A 21,413-nucleotide genomic window follows, 5' to 3' on the forward strand; every position below is an offset into this window, starting at 1 on the left:
CCTAGGCAGTGTAGGCTGTGCCGTGGCTGAGCATGGGGGAGCGGTAAAGATATTTGAAGCTGCACCGGACATGAACAACTGGGGTATTTGGGTGACTGATTGGAACATTGGAGGTACCCCCTGATCTAGGAAAAAGTTCGGGGAATCCCGGGATTGCGTTTGGCGGCTCTCTTCCATTTGCCCAAGCGTCCCACATTTCCGTAACCCGAAGACGCAGGATTCTGTTTTCTTGGGCAGCTGCCGATTCTGAGGTTGGGATGCCCGAGATTGGGATTTCATCTGTGATGGGAATTGTTGGCAGAGTCATTTCTGAAGACATTCCGATGCTCCCCTTTGATCTAGTAAAGTATGGGTGCGAAGCCAGGTTACCACAAAAACCAACCACCGTTCTATAAAAACCTGGACTAGGAAGTAGCAGCAGCAAACGGTTAGTTTGAAACAAATAAAAGATAGGTAATCACACGTTGGGGTGTGATGCACCTATACAGTTAAATAGGTTTCTACATGTTTTGCAACGGTTGCATGCTTCATCCCGGCTTTCCTTATTCTTTCCCATTTTTCTTCTTTCGATTTCCACTCTCTCCTTTTTTTTGTCACTCTTTTATTTCTTGTCGCTCTTTTTTTCTCTTTTTTTTCCCACTCTTTTTTACTAAATTTTTCTTTCTCTTTTTTTTTTCAAGTTTATTTTTTCACTCAATTTATTTTATAGCTATGATCGAATCCGATGGGGATTGCCTACGTATCATGACCCCGCATGAATCAGATCTTGCGTAGTTCGGGAAGATCGCGAATGGAGTAAATAAACTAACTCTTTTTTTCTTTTTTTTTTGGAATTTTTGAAAGAAATGCTTTAAAAGAAGAAAGGAAATATTTTTTTTTGATTTTTTGAATTTTTTGATTTTTTTTGATTTTGATTTTTTCTTTTATTTTGAAAGAAAGACTTCTAAAAATTCTTTTTCTTTTGATTGGAACTTTGGAAATTTTAAAAGTAAAAAGAAAGTATTTTTGTTTGACTTTTCATTTGTTTTCTCTTTTTCTAAGGAAGAAAGAAAATATTTTTGGATTTTGGATGTAACCTCTTAATTTTCGCAAGAGGGATTTTTTTTTAAGAAAATTTTTTTGAATTTCTGAGCTTTTATTTATTTACAAAAGTACTTCTAAAGAAAAGCATAAATTTTTTTATTGACATTTATAAAAGAAAGACATCTAAGGAGTATTTTTTTTTTGGATTTTTGTTTCTGTTTTTTTTTTTTTTTGGAAAATACTTCAAAATGAAGGAAACCCGTATTTTTCGATTTTGATTTTTATTGATTTTCCTTTTTTCGTATGAAAGACATTAGAAAGAAGGAAACTATTTTTGAGTTAAAAGAAACTTCTTTTTTTTTGAATTTTCTAAGGAAAGATTTTTAATGAAGGAAAATATTTTTGGATTTTTTGATAATTGGGGTCGGAACCGATGAGGTTTGCCTGCGTATCTCACATCCGGTGAGAATCAGACCCGTGTAGTTCGGTCAGTTTTGACAGAACATGGGAAACATGGCACTTGAAGATTTTGGCTCATTTTGAAATGAATTTTTTTTTCAGAATTTCGGCAGAGTTTCAGAATTTTCTAAATACCTACCGCTTACTCTTGGTTTTTTTTTTTTTGATTTTCTTTCCCTATTCTTGAAGCCGGTCAACATGCAAGCCGAACAGACAGATATGCAAGTAGCACGTAAGATGCATCAGGATGATCTTTTTAATTTGGGTACACTTGTCCTAGACAGAATCAACCCCTGTGTTGAGTCTCCTAAGTCAAATGCACGTGATGCAAACAAACGTTCCTACTAGGGATCCGGCATGAGGCTTTGTTATACTAGGTTTAAAACCTGGGTTTATTGTTCTAGACCTGGCTTACCCGAGCGGACAACTCGAGCCGGGGGAGGGGGGGGGGCAGCATACCGGGAATACAGAAGCTTCACCGACTTTGCAACTTGTCCGAACCTCGTTCTAAAATGGGATAAGACTCTAGACAGAAGAGAAGTCACACGAAGTGCACCCTTCTCCATGATTTAGAAGACTCAGAGAGAGGAAGGGTTTCGTAGCAGTTTATATACAGTTCACAGAATATCAAAGCGGTAAAAGCATTTAGCACATTAGGCTTAAACATGTAGGAAAATCAGATAATAAATAAAGCCAATCATAACAGCTATTCTAAGCTCGAATTCTTAAACCCTGAACCGAAGTTCTGGGTTTGGTTCCCCAACAGAGTCGCCAGAGCTGTCACACCTCCTTTTTTACACACCACCCCAAATGATAGTGTATAAGGAAGTTTTTCCACTTTAAGTGACATAATTCGAAATGGGATTATTTATTTATTCAGAGTTGCCACTTGGGATAGTTTATTTTGGTGTCCCAAGTCACCGGTTTATTTTGAATCCCAAATCGAGGAAAATTCGACTTTCCTTGTGAAGTCTGCGAACCAGAAATTCTGAATAAGGAATTCTGTTAACCCGGAGGAAGGTGTTAGGCACCCCCGGATTCCGTGGTTCTAGCACGGTCGCTTAACCTATTATAATTGGCCTATTATCTGATTTTATTACATGTTTTAAACCTATTGTGCAATTTTAAATTATTTACCACTTTTAATTAATTATAAGGAAAATTGAACGTCGTCTAAAACATGTCTTTGGACCACGTCACATGAAATGCACCCACAATCCGAAACACATTTTATTCAACGTTTTAGGATTTGGATTTGGGTCACATCAAATGCACACCCGAGTTTAGGAAGGTAGTATTATTAAATAACGCGCCTAAAGCAACTAACGCGTTTTTAACTTTGCGAGGGCCATGGAAATTCGCTAAATGGTACAGCTCGAGTTCTAAGTATTTTAAAAAATAATTATACGAGGGCCACGCATTTGTGATTTTATTTGGCGCGGCGCACCTCAACTTCATTTTTAAAGGATACTCAAACTAAAGTTCGGGAGGCCCATGAACTATTATTATCTATTATAGCCCGCCTCCCTTCTAATTAGTGGGCTTAGTTGACTAACACTAAGTATAATTGATGTTCTAATTAATTAATTAGGGGGCTTACAAGGGAAAGGATCAATTGTTTTATTCAAGGGGCTAGGCCCAGCATGAATGAGTCAGCAGCCCAACGGCCTGGATCCCATTTGAAAGGTACAATTATGATTGGGCTCAAGATTAGGCCCAGACTCAGACCAAGACAATGGTTATAACTGGGCCAGCGTTTGACCCGGTGTTTGTGTTCCGACGGATCCATACCCAAAACATGATAATGCAAAACAAATTGATACCAGCACAAAAACATGAGATTGAAAGATTTGAATAATGACACAAATTGACTAAACCAAAATCAAACTCATTTTTTAACACGCCTAGGCCTAAGAGTGAGCCCAAACTCGAACAAGGATAGCTTTTAATAATGACAAGATCCTTAGCTCGAGTCCGCAATTCAACTCATACGCTAGCCCTTTACGTTTCACTTTTCAATTACAGATAAATGGACAAACTATAGGTCATGATTGTTGAAACATTAAATAAATATACACATTACTGATTTATCTTTCAGAAGACAAACTGATTTCTCCAACTTATTGAAGAACTCCTAAAGCTGGTCCCAAACAGTTTGAGCAAAGAACACTTAGGACTGATTGGTCATTGTAAAGCCATAATCCCAAAGATAGCTCTATAAACAGAAAGCTTATCACATGAAATGACCAAATAAAACACCACTTAATTGAAGTTCACAAACTGTAGCTACCAATTGTTACTCTCTAACCATTTTTTGCTCAAATAGCCTATATACTTAACCCAGCCAAATTGACTTGAGATCAACACTTAAAAAAACAATGAGAGAATTAGATACAGCAGACTTCATGTTTAAACAAAATACGTGGCTGTTTAATTAACACCATCCATCTGAATGTTCTTTCCGGTCCAATTAGAACACCATAACAAAACTCTAAATCCTACACTAATCAAATAGGAACTATTACACTCAAGTTCATATCAGAATCCTATCCATCATAATAAACAGTCAATATACTAAACAAATCCAAAGAAAATCATATGATATGGAAGCAATGGCATTAAGCTATAGAAACAGGACATGTTGAAGCCATTTTTCATTTCATTCTGCAAGTCGAAACTTCATACACAACTTTAAATTTAGAAATATGTACCTGGGAAAGTAAAAATAAGAAGAAAGGGCAGGAATCAACAGAGGTAAGACAGTATCAACAACAAATATTAGCTCGACCAGCAATGTAACAGTGATTTCCCAAAATTAACTTGAACCAGCTCTAAAATCAACCAGGACTTCAACTTATTTCAAACCAACATGACTCGAGAATGGTTTCAGAAATTGGGAATTTGAATGAAAATCATCCTAGAAATCAATGTAACAGTGTTTCTGTAGAAGTTTTTCAGCCTTTTCTTCTCTGTATTTTTCTTAGCTCTTCTAATTCTTTTCTCTGTATTTTTAGCTCTTCAATTTCTCTAAGTTCTGATAGGTCTCTCCTTTCTTCCTTGCAAGGCAAGAATGGCATGCCTTTATAGGCAAGCAATTAGGGCAGCCCTGCTGATTTTTAGTTTACCCCTTAGGTCCTTTTTATTTTGTGCTTTTTGCTTAGGACTCCCTAGAATTATTGACTTGTTACTCAAGTTAACTACCTAAAAGCCTGAAATTCAAATTAAACCCCCCCCACTAGAAGCTTCTAGGGGCTTCCTATTTCTATTACAACAAGATTCTCTAATGCTATTCCCTAATTTACCCTTAAGACCCCTGAAAATTACCTAAGTCTACCAAACAGGGATCCGGGCCAAATGACCCAATTCAATGGGTCCGAATAGACCCAAATGAATTCAATACCGGGCCTACTAATTTCAGGAATTGATTCAAACAAGTCCAAGTCCACAATTTGAGGGACTGACCAAAATTCTAAACAAAAGAGAAAAGGGAACTAAAATTAAACTAAGGGGAAATCAACTAACACCCAAAACTAATTGATTTTATTCAATAAGGAACCTAAGACTAATTTTGTCATTAACCTAACTAATGTGACATGAAAACAGAAGAATAAAAGATGAACACATAATAAGAAAACATGTGAGACAGAACAATGAACAAAAAATAAAAAAAAATAGATTAAAACGAACAAACAATAAAAGAAAAATACAAGGAGAACAAGAAACTGGAATCAGTACCTAAATTTGGTAAAAATCTTGAGAATACCCCTGAGCCTTCAGTTTTGATTTCCGTCCCAAATCGAAATTAATCATGTGCTTTTTTATCAAAAGTACGCGAATAAGATCGATTTGGACCCAGAATCTTCAAGGGATCCTTGACTTGGGACTTCGAGGGTTTTAGGGTTCCTTAATTTCGAACAGATCCAGGGTGATTTGAAGGGAATAGGTTATAGATTAGGGAAAAGGGAGGCTTGGGGGTTCTTTGGTGTTAATTTGGGGGTATTTAGGTGATGGCGCCACCGGTCACGGCGGAGGGTTCAAAGGCGGCGGCTAGGGTTTGGGATGTTTAGGGGTTTACAGTGGGATTTGAGGGGAGATACTGGTGGATTCGTGATGAGGGGGTCGAGGTAAGCTTGTGGTGTGAGTTTGGTGACGATTGGCCGCCGACCGCCGCTGTAGGCGATTTCCGGCGGTGGCAGACGGCAGCTCAGGGCGGAGGGACCTGTCTCTAGGTTTTGGTAGAGAAGAGAGGCAAAAGGGGGTAAGGGGGTAGTTAGGACAATTATATACGAATGAGACCCGACTTCTGAGCCGTTGGATCATCCAACCTCGACGGCTCAGATTTAACTTAGACCAAACAGCGTCGTTTTGGTTATGGGGGTGCTGGACCGGGTTTGGACGGGGTTTGGGCTGGCATGGGGCTTGTTTGGACGGGTTCAGGGAATTTTTGGCTTGGGCTTGACTAGACTGAAAGAGATTGGCCCAATGCGGATCTCTCATTATTTTTCCTTTCTTTTATTTCCTTCCTTTTTTTTAATCCTTTCTTTTCTTTTTCTTTTCAAAACTTAAAAAATAAAAATCCGAATTAAACCCTAGGACCTAATTAAACTAATTAAACCTAAATGGTGATTAAATTAAAACAAATTAAAGGAAAACTAACAAAATTCAAAGCTAAGCAAAATAAATCAATTTTTGTGATTTTTTGTATTTTTGTAAAATCCTAAATACTAATTAATTCCTAGAATGCGAGATTAACTCCTATATGTAAAATGCACATATTTTTGTATTTTTCATTAATTAAACAAGAAATAAAAATGCACAGACAAATGCAAATAATTAACATAAAATGCCACGAAAATCCACGAAATTGCAAGTAATGAAAAGAAATCATTTTGTTTTGAATTTATGGGAGTAATTCATATAGGGCAAAAATCACGTGCTCACAATTAGTAACGTCGTAAAAGAAACGTAGTGTAGGGAGAATCATTAAAATTCCCAAACATAGAGAGTTAGCCTCACATACCTTAACTTCCTGCTCTTGAGCGTAATACAATGTTTGTCAATCCTTTCAACTTCAATCTATAGCAATACAAGTCAAAAGGATTCCATATTAGCTATGATGCTCATGTTTTGGTCACTTAAGCATTTTATCAAACACTTGATGAGAATAAAGCTTCATAGTCCTTATTAATGGTGGTTCTACACCTAATTACCCATTCTCTTGCTCCTAGATAAATTCTAAATCTCAAATGGTTATAATCAACATCATTCTTTATCACCCATAAGGTAAACAACACCCATAACCAATAATCAACACCCCAAACCTATAACCGTTCATGCTTTTCTATCAAACCCATCAACTCATATCTCATGAACTAGAGTCAATAACCAATAATCCGATGCTAAAATCAATTAGAGGGTGAAGACATTACCTTTTTGAAGTTCAATCCCCTTGAACTCGAGTTCTAGGGTTCCTTCTCTCAACAATGATGCCCCAATCGAATATCTAATGATTTGGAGGGTTTACCCATGTTAATAAGATGTTGGGAAATTGAAATTAACTTAGAATCACCATTAGAACTTATCTTGGGTGGTGGAGGGACCCTTAAGGAGTTAGGTTTTTGAGAGTTTTCCTTTCTAGAGCAAGTTTTTATGTTTTGGGGCTGTGGGGGACGAAATAGGGCTAAAAAAATGACTTCCCAAGTCGGCCACCGCGTCCCAGTATGACCTCGGTAAATAGCTGGAGCACTGCCTCACGACCGCGGTCGCGGTCAAACGCGGCCGAACGCGGTGGTCAAGCACCATTTTGTAAAATGGGCATAACATTTTGCACAGAGCTCCGTTTGGGCTCCATAATATATTATTGGAAAGCTATTTTAAAGGCCTACAACTTTCATACTTAGGGATTTCCCAAATTCCTTACACATTTTGAATAAACCCTGCTTGAAGACGAACCTTCTGCAAACTTAGTCGATTTTGTCGAATCTTATGCACCTCACTTTCCATCTTGATTTTGAAACAACTATTTTCACCCATAATCATCCCGATGGGACTTCACATGTCCAAAATATAACCTTACTACTCCTTTAACTCATTCATACCTAAGCCGAATTTACGGGGTGTTACATTATCTCCCCCATGGAATCATTCGTCCTCGAATGATGGTCCTGGATGCAACTACGACTATATATGGACATTAAACAGGTGTGATGGAAACATGAAATTTCATTAACACTTTCTTACTAAACTGAATGGATACATGATTACTGAATTGTTGAGATACTGAACTGAATGACTACTGCATTGATTGAATATTGGTCTGCCATGGATACGTGAATACTGAACTAACATGGATATATGAATATTAAACTGACACGAATATTCGAGTATTGAACTAACATCAATATCAGAGTACTAATCTAGCATGAATATCTAAGTATTGGACTGACATGAGTAGCTGAGTATTGAACTGACATGAGCATCTGAGTACTGGAAACTTGAATGTTATAACATGATACGTGAAATACTGGCTGTACCACCACTACTTCTGGTGGCAACACCAACTCATAAGCTATTTGACCGATCTTTTGTAGGATTCTATATGGCCCAATATAGTAGGGACTATGCTTCCCCTTCTTCCCAAAATCTCATAACGCATTTCATAAGGCGAAACCTTCAGAAATACCCAATCATCAACTTGAAACTCTAGGTCTCTATGCCGCACGCTCGAATAGGACTTTTGGCGGCTCTGAGTCGTCTTCAAATGATCTTGAATCAACTTAACTTTCTCTATAGTCTGATAGACCAAATTGGGTCCCAATAACTCCTCTTCACCAACTTTGGACCAACCAATTGGCGATCTACACCTTTGCCCATACAGAGTCTCGCACATGCCATCTTGATACTAGAATGGTAGGTGTTATTATTTGCAAGGTCAGTGAGGGGTATTGGATCATCCCAATTACTTTTAACATCAAGGACATATCCTCAACTGTTTGAATAATGCTCTGCCTAGCCATCTTTCTTAGGATGAAAAACTTGTGCTTAATCCTTTTTGAAATGACTTCTGAAAGTTCATTGTAAACTTAGCACCACAGTCTGAAATGACGGACCACAGAGTCCCATGCAATCAGACGATTTCCTGAATGTATAACTTGGTATAATCTTCTGCTGAATATGTAGTCTTTACTGGCATGAAATGTGCTGGCTTGGTAAGTCGATTTACGATCATCCAATCAAATCATGCTTTTAAAATGAGCAAGATAATCCCGTTACAAAATTTCATATTTACCATCTCCACTCAAAATATGTGTATTCTGTGATAAAACACTAGGCTTTCTGCTGCTCGACTTTCAATTGCTGACAATTCAGATAATTGGCTGCAAAGTCTGCGACGTTCTTTTTCATGTCGTTCAACCAATAAATCTCCTTGGTCATGATGCATATTTGGATCATCATCTCCCCCTTGTTCAAAAGCCATCGTCTTATACCTGTGAATATCCTCTTTCAACTGCAACACGTAGGGATCATCAAATTGTTTCTCTTTCTCTTCGGCTACTAAGGGGGAACAAGTCCTGTTCTAGACAACAACTCCGTCATCTTCGGAGTCCGAAATCGAACTCCTATCTTGGCTAAGTGGTGAACTTCTTTCACCATAGTCCTCTTGTCTGCCTCAATCATGAGCTATACTTCCCATACTTGATTATCTTCTTAAAGTACTTCCTAAAAACACTTATAACGTTATTGCGAGCTAAGTCTTTGACTTGTGCTCCAAAATTAGAGTCTCGTGCAATGGCACTACCCTCGTGATACAAACTTGGGCATGATTTTATAGCTTTTCTATGATCACTTTATCATCAATAACTAAACTCGGTGATCATTCTACTCACTTTGTGTTTATTACACATGCTAGACATAATCCCCGTGGCAATTATACAATTTTCCCTCATTACCGAACTGATTTTCTTTTTCATATCCCATGCTAACTATTCGGGTTTCATATCTCTAACTGGACTTACTGAAAGTTTTCACATCACCCCTTAGACCCAAAGGTCTTATACTTGTGGATCCTTCTCTTTTTGTTGGGATCCAAATAACTTTCTTTATTTTCTGTAATTCTTTGCACTCTACGTCAATGACGACTCATCTTCCAACTTACTTCTGAGAAATCTTTCTTACTAGGAAAAACTAAATTATTCACTTAACGGAAATCTAATGTATTCACAAATATCATACACAATCTTAATAATTTAACTATGCTCACACTGTCAATCTTGGAGAAACCACATTTCGATAATTCCTAAAGGTTATTCTTCTATAGTTTGCTCTCTCACTGCCTAGCTGATTTTTTCCCCACTGTCACTGTACTTCAGGTTTAACTTAAACTCTTTGGGTTCTAACATGCGTTCGGTATTTCAAATTATCATCCACTCATTAGAGTTAACCTGGCTAAGTGAATCAAATTGTACCTCTACTAGCTCTACTAAAAGTGCTAACTCACTGAATCAACTCAAAACTTACTTATTATCCTTTTTTTTCTATGTACATGGATCACACATAAAGAAAGTTCATATGTCTTAAACGAAGAATATCTAACCCCAAACTTTCTATACACTTCAAAATCATTTCCGACTATAAACATTTGGAGTAAACACTTAGTCACATAATCTAAGGGGGAACTGCCATATCTTTTATCTTACATCAATAGCTGCTTCTTATAGTAACTTACTAACGTGGTACTTCTAGTTTTGATTTGAATAAATATGAACAACTTAAAATCGTTCCCTGAAATTCACTATTGGCTACTCTTGGTTCTCATTGCATACATCATATCTTCTAGTCATTTGCATGAGTTCTATGAAAATAAATCTCTAATAATAACAATCATTTTTGACTCCTAGGTATTTTACCCTTAGGCTCTTTTTTGTCCAAACTATAGTGACCAATGTTAGGGTCTGACATCTGAACTATCATCATCCAACTTGTGGCTCCATTTCCAAAAATTAAATAAAGTTGTTCTAGGAGGTAAAACACATACGAACACACTACCATGCACAAACTTATCTTTCAAAGTATACCATCATCTGATAAATGACTTCCTGTGCCCTCCAGTGAGTCTTGGTCTTAATCCGGACCTAAAATATGCGAAGATTTCGCTATGATCACCGTTACTTACATTTTCTTTGAGTATGCATCACTGTATACTCACAAGTCACCAGAAATTTTGATACACTGAAAATTAGACATTTGGTAAACGTATAACTGAATACTGGTGTACTGAATAACCATAAACTTGCTAACTGAAAGACTGTATAACTGGTAATTGAGGTAAACTGATAACCATAAGACATGATAACTACTTTTGTACTTTCTGATAAGGTTATGCTCTAATCTGTACTACTATCCATTGCATCCCACTTTTAACATCCTCTCAAGTCTCATATTTACCGACCTGTACTCCATAATTATACCCCAATATAATGGGCAATTATCCTCTCTAGGACCTTAGGTTTCTCCTGCGCGTCGCTTGGGCGTCCAATACGTTTGGAATTTGATAGGAAGAGAAGGCTAACTATTTCTCTAAGCTTCATGGCACGATCTAGAGTAGAAAGAAATGGAACAATCCTAGATGTCTTGGTAGTTAACCGTTTATATGAGTGGCCGGCGCACACATATAAAGGAAACTCCACTGGACACGGCTTCATAGACTCCCTAAGACTCTTGAACCTAGTGCTCTGATACCAAGCTTTGTCACGCCCCGAACCTGGGCCTGGACGTAACAGGGCACTCGATGCTTGTCTACATGTGACCGAGCGAACCAACTGGCTGGCTGAATCAACATGTGGTATCATAACATACTGAATGCGGAAGATAAACTAACACATGCTGATATACTGAAAGTCTGGATGATATAAATCAAAGTGCAAAAATACTAATACAATTCTGAAATATATTTGTAGCCAACATGGCTTAATATGAAAAGCCTGCGACTTTGTCTAGCTGTTACTCTAGTCTATGAAGCCTCTAATAAAGTACTGAAAACACTAACTGTCTGAAAGTACTGAAGACTGTAAGGTAATGATAATGCCCCGAAAGAACTGGGGATCACCAAATAGCTGGTACGAGAATTCTAGTGCTCTGAATCGTCAACCTGTAAATCATTACCTGCATCGTGAGATGCAGGCCCCGGGCAAAAGGGACGTCAGTACATTTCAATTGCACTGGTATGTAAAGAAACTGAAAGAAAGAATTATAAATGCTGAAACTTGAAACTAAGCTGATAACTGAGAATTGATAATTGGTGCTGAAATGATAACTATTGAAACAGAAACTGAAGTTAAATAGCTGATAACTGATAACTAAAATGATAACTGATAACTGAAATGATAACTGATAACTGAACTGATAATTGATAACTGAAATGATAACTGATAACTGAACTGAACAAAGGAAGTAAGGATATGAATACTCCCTCTTCTGAATGATGAACAACCTGTTTATCTGAATAAGCTACGGCTTCGGGCCCAATATATATGTGCACAAGCTACAGCCTCAGGTACTAGAACATGTAACCAGTGTTCATAATCAGTTCAAGAATATATATCTCAGTCTAGTCCTATTCAGTATTCCAGTATTATGTAACTCAGTGTGATCCAGTATTCCAGTAACATGTAACTCAGTGTGATTCAGTATTTCACTATCATATATTGTAGTATGATTCTCAGTTCCTGATTTTAAATCCCTGAATGCTGAACACCTGTATTTGGGCCTGAGGCCGTAGTTTATATGCTTTATGAATACTTGGGCCTGAGGCTGTAGTTTATGCTTTATGCATGTTTGGGCATGAGGCCGCAGTTTATGCTTTATGCATTTTTGGGCCTGAGGCCGTAGTTATGTATACGTTCAGCGAAATTATTATAGCAGAAGGGTATTTTCGTCCGGGCGGGTAAAAGTTTATTAAAGCAGTGGCTAAAGACCAAAGATATTTTAAACAGTGGCTTAAAAGTAAATACATGTCTTATTACTGGCAAACTATGCCCTTCCCCCAAAAAATGACGCGCACTAATCCATCAATAAATGGTCCAATAATAGCCCACGTAAGGCAATCCAGGTCAAGTTATTTGGGTTAACCATTACTTTTGGGATTGGGCTGTTGATTTTTCTTTCATATTAGGCTTCTAGTTGACCCAAAAACATTTTTTTCCTCTTTATCTCTTTTCATGTTCATGTATATCAACAAAAACAAGATGAACAATTTTTCTTTTAAAAATAAAAAACATGAGCAATTTCAAAATTCTCCCATTTTTCTATTGTTTTCTCAAGCTTGCGAACTGAATAAAAAGTTTTTTTTTTAAACTGAGCAATTTTTCCTAAATATAGTTTAACTAGTTTTGACAAATTATTCACACTTCTAAGACTACCAATCTAAACTTACATATTGTTATTGCGTAAATTTTAAATAACTAAATTATCACAAACGGAAAAGGGCCAAAAATATTCCTCTACTATCCGAAAAGGATTATTTATACCCTCCGTTATACTATTTGTCCATAATTGCCCCTGAAGTTATAGAATTAGTACAAAAATACCCCCCATGCCATTAGGGCCCTCCATCATGGCCAATAACATCCCACATGGCCTGATATTTTGCTAAGGTGGAGGCCACATTAGATGCCACCTCAGCGCACCAACCCAATTTTATCACCTTCCCCCAATTTTTCCTCCAATACTACCTCACCCTTCACCTAACTGGATATATCAAATTTGGGGCACAATCTAAGAAGAGAATGCATACTCATTTGATTTACAAGCTTGAGTTTCCAGCATAGAATGAGAAAAATGAACCCCCAATTGGAGTTGAACATAAAGTGAGAATGGTCATTTATGATTCAGATCAAGAACTTAGATCAAAATGGAAGTGGGTCGTAGTTTAGGAAGACTTCAGAATACGGCATTTCTGACACATACAAGGTGCTCAGTTGATACACCATACTGTAGACCTTCCGATGGTCGATGAACATATAACTATATAAGAAGGATTTCATCTTTGAACTACCCCATTAAAGACAAATGGAATATATACAAATCCTTTTCTTTGGATGAACACCGAGTAAGTATAAATATATAACTTTATGGAATCATCATAAAAAGTTCTATTCTCATCTAACTGAAAGACTAAAAAGTAAAATAGCAAATGGGTATCAATCATAAGTATGTTAGGCTTCAAAGCATAGTCTATTTGAATCAAGTAATGTGACTGGCGGCCAACAGTAAGTAGCCAACCACAAACCATTTGGTAAGTCATTCTTTCTCATTACAGCTTGCCTTTTCAACATTATCAAGAGAAGTGGAAATTTAAATAAAATAACAATAAAAAATCAAAAGAGTACAATATATTAACAAGAAGAAGCAATATGGGGTCCTGAGACTAATACGAACCACAAAATAAGTATCAATTTGCAATTATATTTCACTGCCAAAATACTTCAAAATGCAATCTTGAAAAATAAGCAAAAAACATCCCGTGTAGAGAATGGTTAGGTGAATGGAGAAGTGGTCTTGGAGGGAATATTGGGGGAAAAGGGTAAAATTGGGTTGGTGCACTGAGGTGGATCCCATGTGGCTTCCACCTTAGCAAAATGTAGGCCATGTGTGATGGTATTGGCCATGGTGGAGGGCCCTAACAGCATAGGGGTACTTTTGTACTAATTCTATAACGTTAGGAGCAATTATAGACAAATAGTATGACGGAGGGTATAAATGATTCTTTCTGCATAGTAGAGAGGTATTTTTGACCCTTCTCCGTATTACAAATGTGTGAAAAATCAAGCTTAAAAAGATATACTATTCTTTTTCAAAAAGAATAGTGAGGTTCATTAATCATTTGAGTAATTCATACCAAGAGTGTAAAATCATTCAAAACTAGAAAGGAAAAAAGAGATGACGAACTTAATAATACAGTATAACTTCAGGGGTATCATAGCAAATATATTCCCCCTCTTTGCCCTGAATAAACCCCTGAAGTCCGTGTTACAACTATTTAAACCCATACGGCAGACTCAAAAACCCTAGCCATCAAAGTTCTAAAACTTTAAGCTCGCCGCTTCGGGTATCAATTTCACTTGTTCATCTGTCTTTCTTTTTTCCTTTTGTCCCTTGAATTTTTGCTTATGTTTTTTTCTTGCATTCAATTGTGAGCTGAACAATGATCTGCCTCTGCCTATGATGGCATTAAATATACTTTGAGTATTTTTACTATGAAACAAATTTTAATCTGAGGCTTGAGGCTTTATCAGTTTCTCTTTTAGTTTTTTTTTCATCTTTATTTGAGCTTTTTCGCCTTATTTCATGAAATCAGATAACTAATGGTGTTGATTCGTTGATTTTGCGTTTGTTAATTGAGGCATCTGATGTGTTTCTGCTAAAGAAAGGTGCTTTCTTGTTAGATGTCTGTAGAAAACCCCTTTTCAAAATTTTCCTTTTTTGGCTTAACATTTTTTTTTTTTTTTTTTGCATTAGTCCTTGCAAATGATGATAAAACAGACAGGGACATCAGCACCCGTTACAGGGGATGATGATTTGTCGATGGGAATCTCTCTGATGCTTGATACTAATGTTAATTGTTACAGTGCGGACTAGCATTACAGTTGCTACTGTTTTATATTTCTATTCCTGTTATTGTTCGTATCTGATGTGTAATTATGTTTCCTTAACCTACCATTAGTGATCAATTAATTGCTAGAACAACGTTTCTTATAAGTCCGCGCTTTAAAAGTTTCCTTTTTGTTGTTGTTGTTAAAAAGAGTTTCCCGGCAATAAATTTGTGATCTTTAGATTTAGACATCGTGTCATATCTAGTTAAGACATTGCTAGTGCTGCATTTGTTGCACACAGAATGATAGCTGAATGATTGTCATCATAAATCACCTCAGCAGGGGAGGCCCTGGAAATATTTTGACTTTGCTAGTTTGCTTGTGTGTTGGCTTTGTTTATTTTGAAATTATGTGTTTCTGGTTCATACTATCTTAAACAAGAATGATGATGTTTATAATTGTCACCTATTAAACTTGCATACTATACATTTGTTCTTGTTTTGTTTGCTTGGAAATGATTTTTGAGGGGTTGTGTCATTCGTTGTTTGCATGCATATATTACAGAAGCATAATTGCTTCTTCACTGTTTTGTTGATCATGCAAGTATTATTCTTCATCATGTCTAAATGTGCCTATGATGTGTGCATTATGCACGTATTATCTTGATATATAAAGATGATGAATACCTAATTGTCACTACCTCTGAGGCACATCTTTTGTTTTTCATTTTGATCTTTTACTCTCTTGTGGTTAGCATTCTCTGTGTTATTGTTTCTTGCACCTATTTGTCTTTTGGTTGAAGCCTGATGATTGTCAATTAAGAACGGAGATTTGAATGATGCTATCTGTTGAAGCCTTCTCATTTGTTGGGCTCCAGTGGCATCGCATGTGATCATCTTTCTTATGAATGATGAAGGCTTTTTTGAAGTCTCATACTTGTTGCACTACAAGAAATATCGCTTTCCTTTATCTTGTAATTTAGTAATAGATTTTATCAGATATTTTCCATAAGAACAGACTGCTAGACCATAATAGATCAATATAAAACTTAATGATGGCATCATGTTATGGTTGTTATTCTTGATGCATTCTTTTAGTAGTAAGTATGTTTTAGTAAATTTCTGGAGTTTGAGGTGGGGATAGACAGAGCAGGAGGTTCCATGTAAGCTGACTGATGGACAGGGGCGTATCTAGTGTTGGAACTCATTAATTTATATGAGATGTGATAAATTTGCAAATCTGAACCAATACAATTCAAAATCTTGGATCCGCCTCTGCTGATGGAACACTCAATAAATACAGTGACAATTCATATCCTATAGTTACTTTCAAAGACATATACTTTCTGCAGTTTTATACAATGGTGGAATTTACATAATTTGTTATAAGGCCATCGTTGTCGAAGGTTCAGATAGGCTATGATGTAAATTTTACTGGGGTCCTTGAGGAAGGTTGATGAGGGTATAGTGCTCAATATGTTTCTTTATAGTACTCCCTCCGTTTTATATTAAATGAGTTACTTTCTTTTTTAGTTTGTTTCAAAACAAATGATACATTTAGAATTCAACTTTAAACTCTTCATTTTACCCTTTTTGCCCTTGATGAGAAGCTTTTATAGCCACACAAATGGCATGGCCTCACAAACCTTTTACCCCTTAAGCTTTTATGATCATAAGTTTCAAAAGTTTCTTTTTTTTTTTTAAACTTCGTGTCGAGTCAAACTACCTCAAATAATATGAAACGGAAGGAGTATTCAATATCACAGGAATGTTTAACATGTACATGTACCTTTTCTCTTTAATGTCTATTTCTCTTTAAAATTGCTTGAGGTTATATTAAACCATGTCCAAGTAAGCCCAAAAGTTGTGAGAACAGTTAAATATATTTTTCCGATTGAAGCTTAACTGAATATTTTTTTTTTAATACATTCTTTCATTTAATATAATGTAGTTTGATCTGGAATTGACCAACTGTATTCTGCTTGGGTGGTACATATAGCTTCATACCAAACCATTGACTATGTTTTAAAGTGTTTTCTTCTCTTTTGGTCTCTAGATTTTAAGTTGGTCTTTAGTTATAATCTTTCGAGATTTTCGTTGAAAGATTGAAACAAAGACATAGAATTGCCAAACTTTTTGTCCCTCTAAATCTAAATCTTGGAATAGGGTGATAGACAAAGAAGTGTTAATTTTGTATTTCTCGACAATTCATGATTTAAAAAAAAATTATAATTATATTAGGAACAAGTAAAACGGCAGTTAATGAAAACTAGTGGCATTATATTCTGGGACTAATTATAAGTGGATTGTCTACTTAGATTCCATTTTGGTCTTCAACTATTCTTATGCCGATGGTATTAATAGAATATTCTTGTTTTATATCTTAATTAAAATAAAACATAGATTCCTGCATAATTTAAACCAACATTGGTCATGCAAAGTTTGATGTGGTTAACCAAATGCTACATTAGTTATAGGTAGTTTTGTACAAGAAGTTAATCATTGTACTTTTAATTATGTTAAATATATGATAGGACTATATTTTCTTACACAACCAATCAAAAGGAATATTTTCGTCTGCTACGTATGGATGGCAAATGGGGCGGGACGGGACGGGTCCTAAATTTTTTTAAAAAAATTAACGCAGGGCGCGGGGCGCGCGTTTTTAAAAACCTATTTCTGCGTTAAGTTGTGGTAGTATTAGTAAAGCAGAGTTTTATAGTGGAAATAAAATGATGAATTATTCATATAAAATTTATATATATTAGTAACGGAAAAGGTTCAAAAATACCCTTCAACTATTGAAAATAGATCAACTATGCCCCTCGTTTGCCTTTTGGCCCGAAAAAGCCCCTACCGTTAACCAAAGGGAGCAAATATACCCTTCCCACCTAACGGAATACCACGTCAGACATCCTCAGAAGTTAGAATCTTCCAATCACCCGATCCCTCCTTCAACAACTCTATCACCACCAACTTTTAGACATAGTTGTGACCAACCAAAATAGTAAATTGAAGCTTACGACAATAATAGAAAAAAGAAGGTGCCTCCATATTCGGCTAAAGGTAATGATTCATTTTCCAACTTCACTAGTAAAATCTGCACATAAGAAATTCTACCCCCAGCCTCCATCAGCGAAAAAAAAAGCAGACCTCCGATAGCAAGAGAGACCCAGACTAAAAATATCATAAAAAATTTCCCGATCATCAAAAATCACTCCACCATCATCCTTTTCTGGTGACAATTTTTGATCGGGGGTGGTGGGATTTTAGATGGTGGAGATGATCAGATTTGGTCTCAGAAATGGTTTAGAAAGCGATTTTTTAGGGTTGGTCTTGGTCCCTCGAGAGAAATGGTGGAGGATGTTGGTTGTTTTCCTTTTTTCGGTCAACGTGCAGCCTGGAGGGGTGGACTTTGGGTTGAATGATTAAGATGCAGAGAGGTGGAGGCATGGTGGGTTATCACTTGTTTAGCTTTAGATTTAGATATGAATATGAGATTTGAATAAGAAACAAAAGTAGGCAATTTATCTAATGGGTCTTCAAAGCTTCAGCCATGACAGTGGCGTCACTGGCGATTGTTTAGTCTTCGAAAAACGATATACGAGGATTAAAATCATAACAAATTAGTCTTAGGTCGGGGTGCGGGTTTGTCCACGCTGGAGTTCCATATCAGCAATAATATGTATTTTTTTAATTTGGTTTCATCCGAGGTGGTGCTCTATTAGGTGGGAAGGGCATATTTGCTCCAATTGCTTAACGGTAAGGGCTTTTTCGGGCTAAAAGGCAAACGAGGGGCATAATTGATCTATTTTCAATAGTTCAAGGGCATTTTTGGCCCTTTTCCGTATTAGTAATGCAGATTATGCCTTCTTTATACAGCGAACCAAACGAGCCATAAATGGCGCAATAACACTAGATAAAACAAGTATAATGTTATAAATAGAATCCTATTTATGGTGAATGTCCATATTTAGAGAGATTCTAGGGTTTATTACTTGGTGGCTAAGTCAACCTCTCCCTATAAATAGAGGATTCTATTCCCATTGTAATTCATCCCATATCAATAAGAATTCTCTCTCCCTACTTTTCTCTACAATACTCTTCTTCTTCTTTTATTGTTTCATAACACGTTATCAGCACGAGACTCTAACCAATTGAGTAGAAGCTTTGGGATTGATCATAATGATTGTCAATTGTTATATGAATTTCCTTCATGCTTAAATTCTAGATTTAAGGTAAGTATTTTACCGTATTTTTCTCTTTTATTCTATAATTTGGTTTTAAATACAAGCAAAGACAATAAATTTTGATTACAACTCTAATGGAGTTTGTAAGAAATTATAACCACCTGAAGTGGTAAAATTCCTATGTCTTGCCATGATCAAAGTCATGTATGATCGTGAGCACAAGAAGTGAAAACCCGTCCCATTGAATTTGCTCCATTCTCATTCCCTTAAGAGAATGTGATAGCAATATGTGATAAGTCTGAAAGAAGACAAAATTATTACTGTGAAGGTATTAATAGATGTGGACGTGGCAATAGACGAAATTATAATCGTCATCATTGTGATAATGAGAATAATAAGGATTCTCAAAATAATCCTTCACTCTGTGAAAGTAATATTTGTCATCGATTTGACATGAGATTTTATAAAGCACATATAGATGATTATGGTCCATTCATGATGTGAATGTGACAACATCTTATTTATGAATACATATTCATTCTTGGAAGAATATGAACGTGCTAATGGTAGTGAATATACCACACTCACCTTTAGAGGGAGGTTTGAGATGATATAAGAAAACAATGTCATTATTATGGCATGAATGGTCATTGATCACGTACCTATTGTACGCCAAAATATTTTGGTAATGTGATTATTAAAGAATAACATTAATGCAAGAAACATATCTTCCATATAATTTTGACCATAACCATAATGGTATAACTTTCTCTTTAAAAAAGATATTCACCATATGGATGTTGATGAATATGTGGTAGTACAAAATTAATTGAGAACTCTACAAGAGCCAATTATACTATTTTGGAGAAACACAATTAATTACCAATAAGGTATTGTGTTGTAGTAAGTCTCAAAGAAACTTATTCAGTTTCCAAAGTATACGCGAAAGCGGTTGATTATATTGAGACTATAAATAAAGAAAAGATTTAATATCTTCTATTACTACAACTTGTAGCGGGGTAATATGTATGTGAAAAGCTACCCGCTTTATTCTCCAATTTGTACTACATAAATAAAAGAATACCACAATGAAGTGATATTTATTGATATAAAAACCCAATCATAATAAACTTGGAGTTTATTCATAATTGCACACATCATGGTGTAAACCTGAAGTTTATCAATATTGATAATTTATTCAGTGGCATAATTGGTTTACCCATATCAATTTTAAGTATGATGTGCGAAAATAAAAGAGAATTCACATGGGTAAATATTAAAGAACTAGAAAGTTCTTTACGAATTCTCTTATGTTGCATGTTCTCATTAATTAATATACCAACTAAAATTGGGATTGAATCCCATGAATGCTGGAAATATCAAAGGTGAATATGAGCCCATTCACCTGCCATGTATACCACATAAGATGCATCTATGAGATGGTTGCAATTATTATTGACCGGCAACCTGGTGTTTGCGAGGTAACTTACTCAATAATTTAATATAGAGCATAATTTCCAGATTTTTTATTCAAGATACTTCTTCTTGATAAGTTGGTTTACATCATAGTTGGTTTAGCAAAATGATTTATTGAGTGCCTCCATTTAATAGCTAAACTATTGCTTATGGGAACAAAGTTATCTATATCAGTTTGATATAGGTTATATACAAAAGTATATTACATTCTCCCCTCACAAGTGGTTCAGGGCCAGGAACCAAATAATTCCATCTTATTATTATTGATGTGCGGTGTATATTTTGATTAACACCATAAAACACAAAGATGAGTTCTCAAAGTTGAGGAAACAAGTTAGTTTTTCTAACATGAGGGGGAGACATGATAAACAGTTGAGAAAAAGTTACGTGGAATGAATTATCATTTGTTCATATAGATCCTCGAATAAGATAATATGAACTTGAAGTTCATAAAAAGATAATTCATGTGCAATTTATTGCAAAGCATGTCAGACGCATTTGCTGACCCAAAGAAAGTAACTATATTCTCATTGCAAATGCTCCTATTAAGTCCTAGAAGGACAAAGTCTATGGTAAGCTTAAAAGCATATAGACAATCGGTTTCAAAATAACACTTCTTGATAAAAGAAGATGAGCAAAATGATCAAAAATAATCATAAATAAAGGAGGCAAGTGAT

The 21,413-nt window shown here is 35.9% G+C and overlaps 1 long non-coding RNA gene across 1 annotated transcript; it reads left to right on the forward strand.

Annotated features, from left to right (window-relative positions):
- Window positions 1-14,517: 14,517 nt before the first annotated feature.
- LOC109238641 lies at window positions 14,518-16,602 on the forward strand. Its single transcript, XR_002069765.1, has 2 exons — window positions 14,518-14,587; window positions 14,998-16,602. It is a non-coding gene; the product is annotated as an uncharacterized LOC109238641 (long non-coding RNA).
- The last annotated feature ends 4,811 nt before the right edge of the window (window positions 16,603-21,413 follow it).

The sequence above is a fragment of the Nicotiana attenuata genome, unplaced genomic scaffold (genome assembly GCF_001879085.1).
Source record: "Nicotiana attenuata strain UT unplaced genomic scaffold, NIATTr2, whole genome shotgun sequence".
Lineage (NCBI taxonomy): Eukaryota > Viridiplantae > Streptophyta > Magnoliopsida > Solanales > Solanaceae > Nicotiana > Nicotiana attenuata.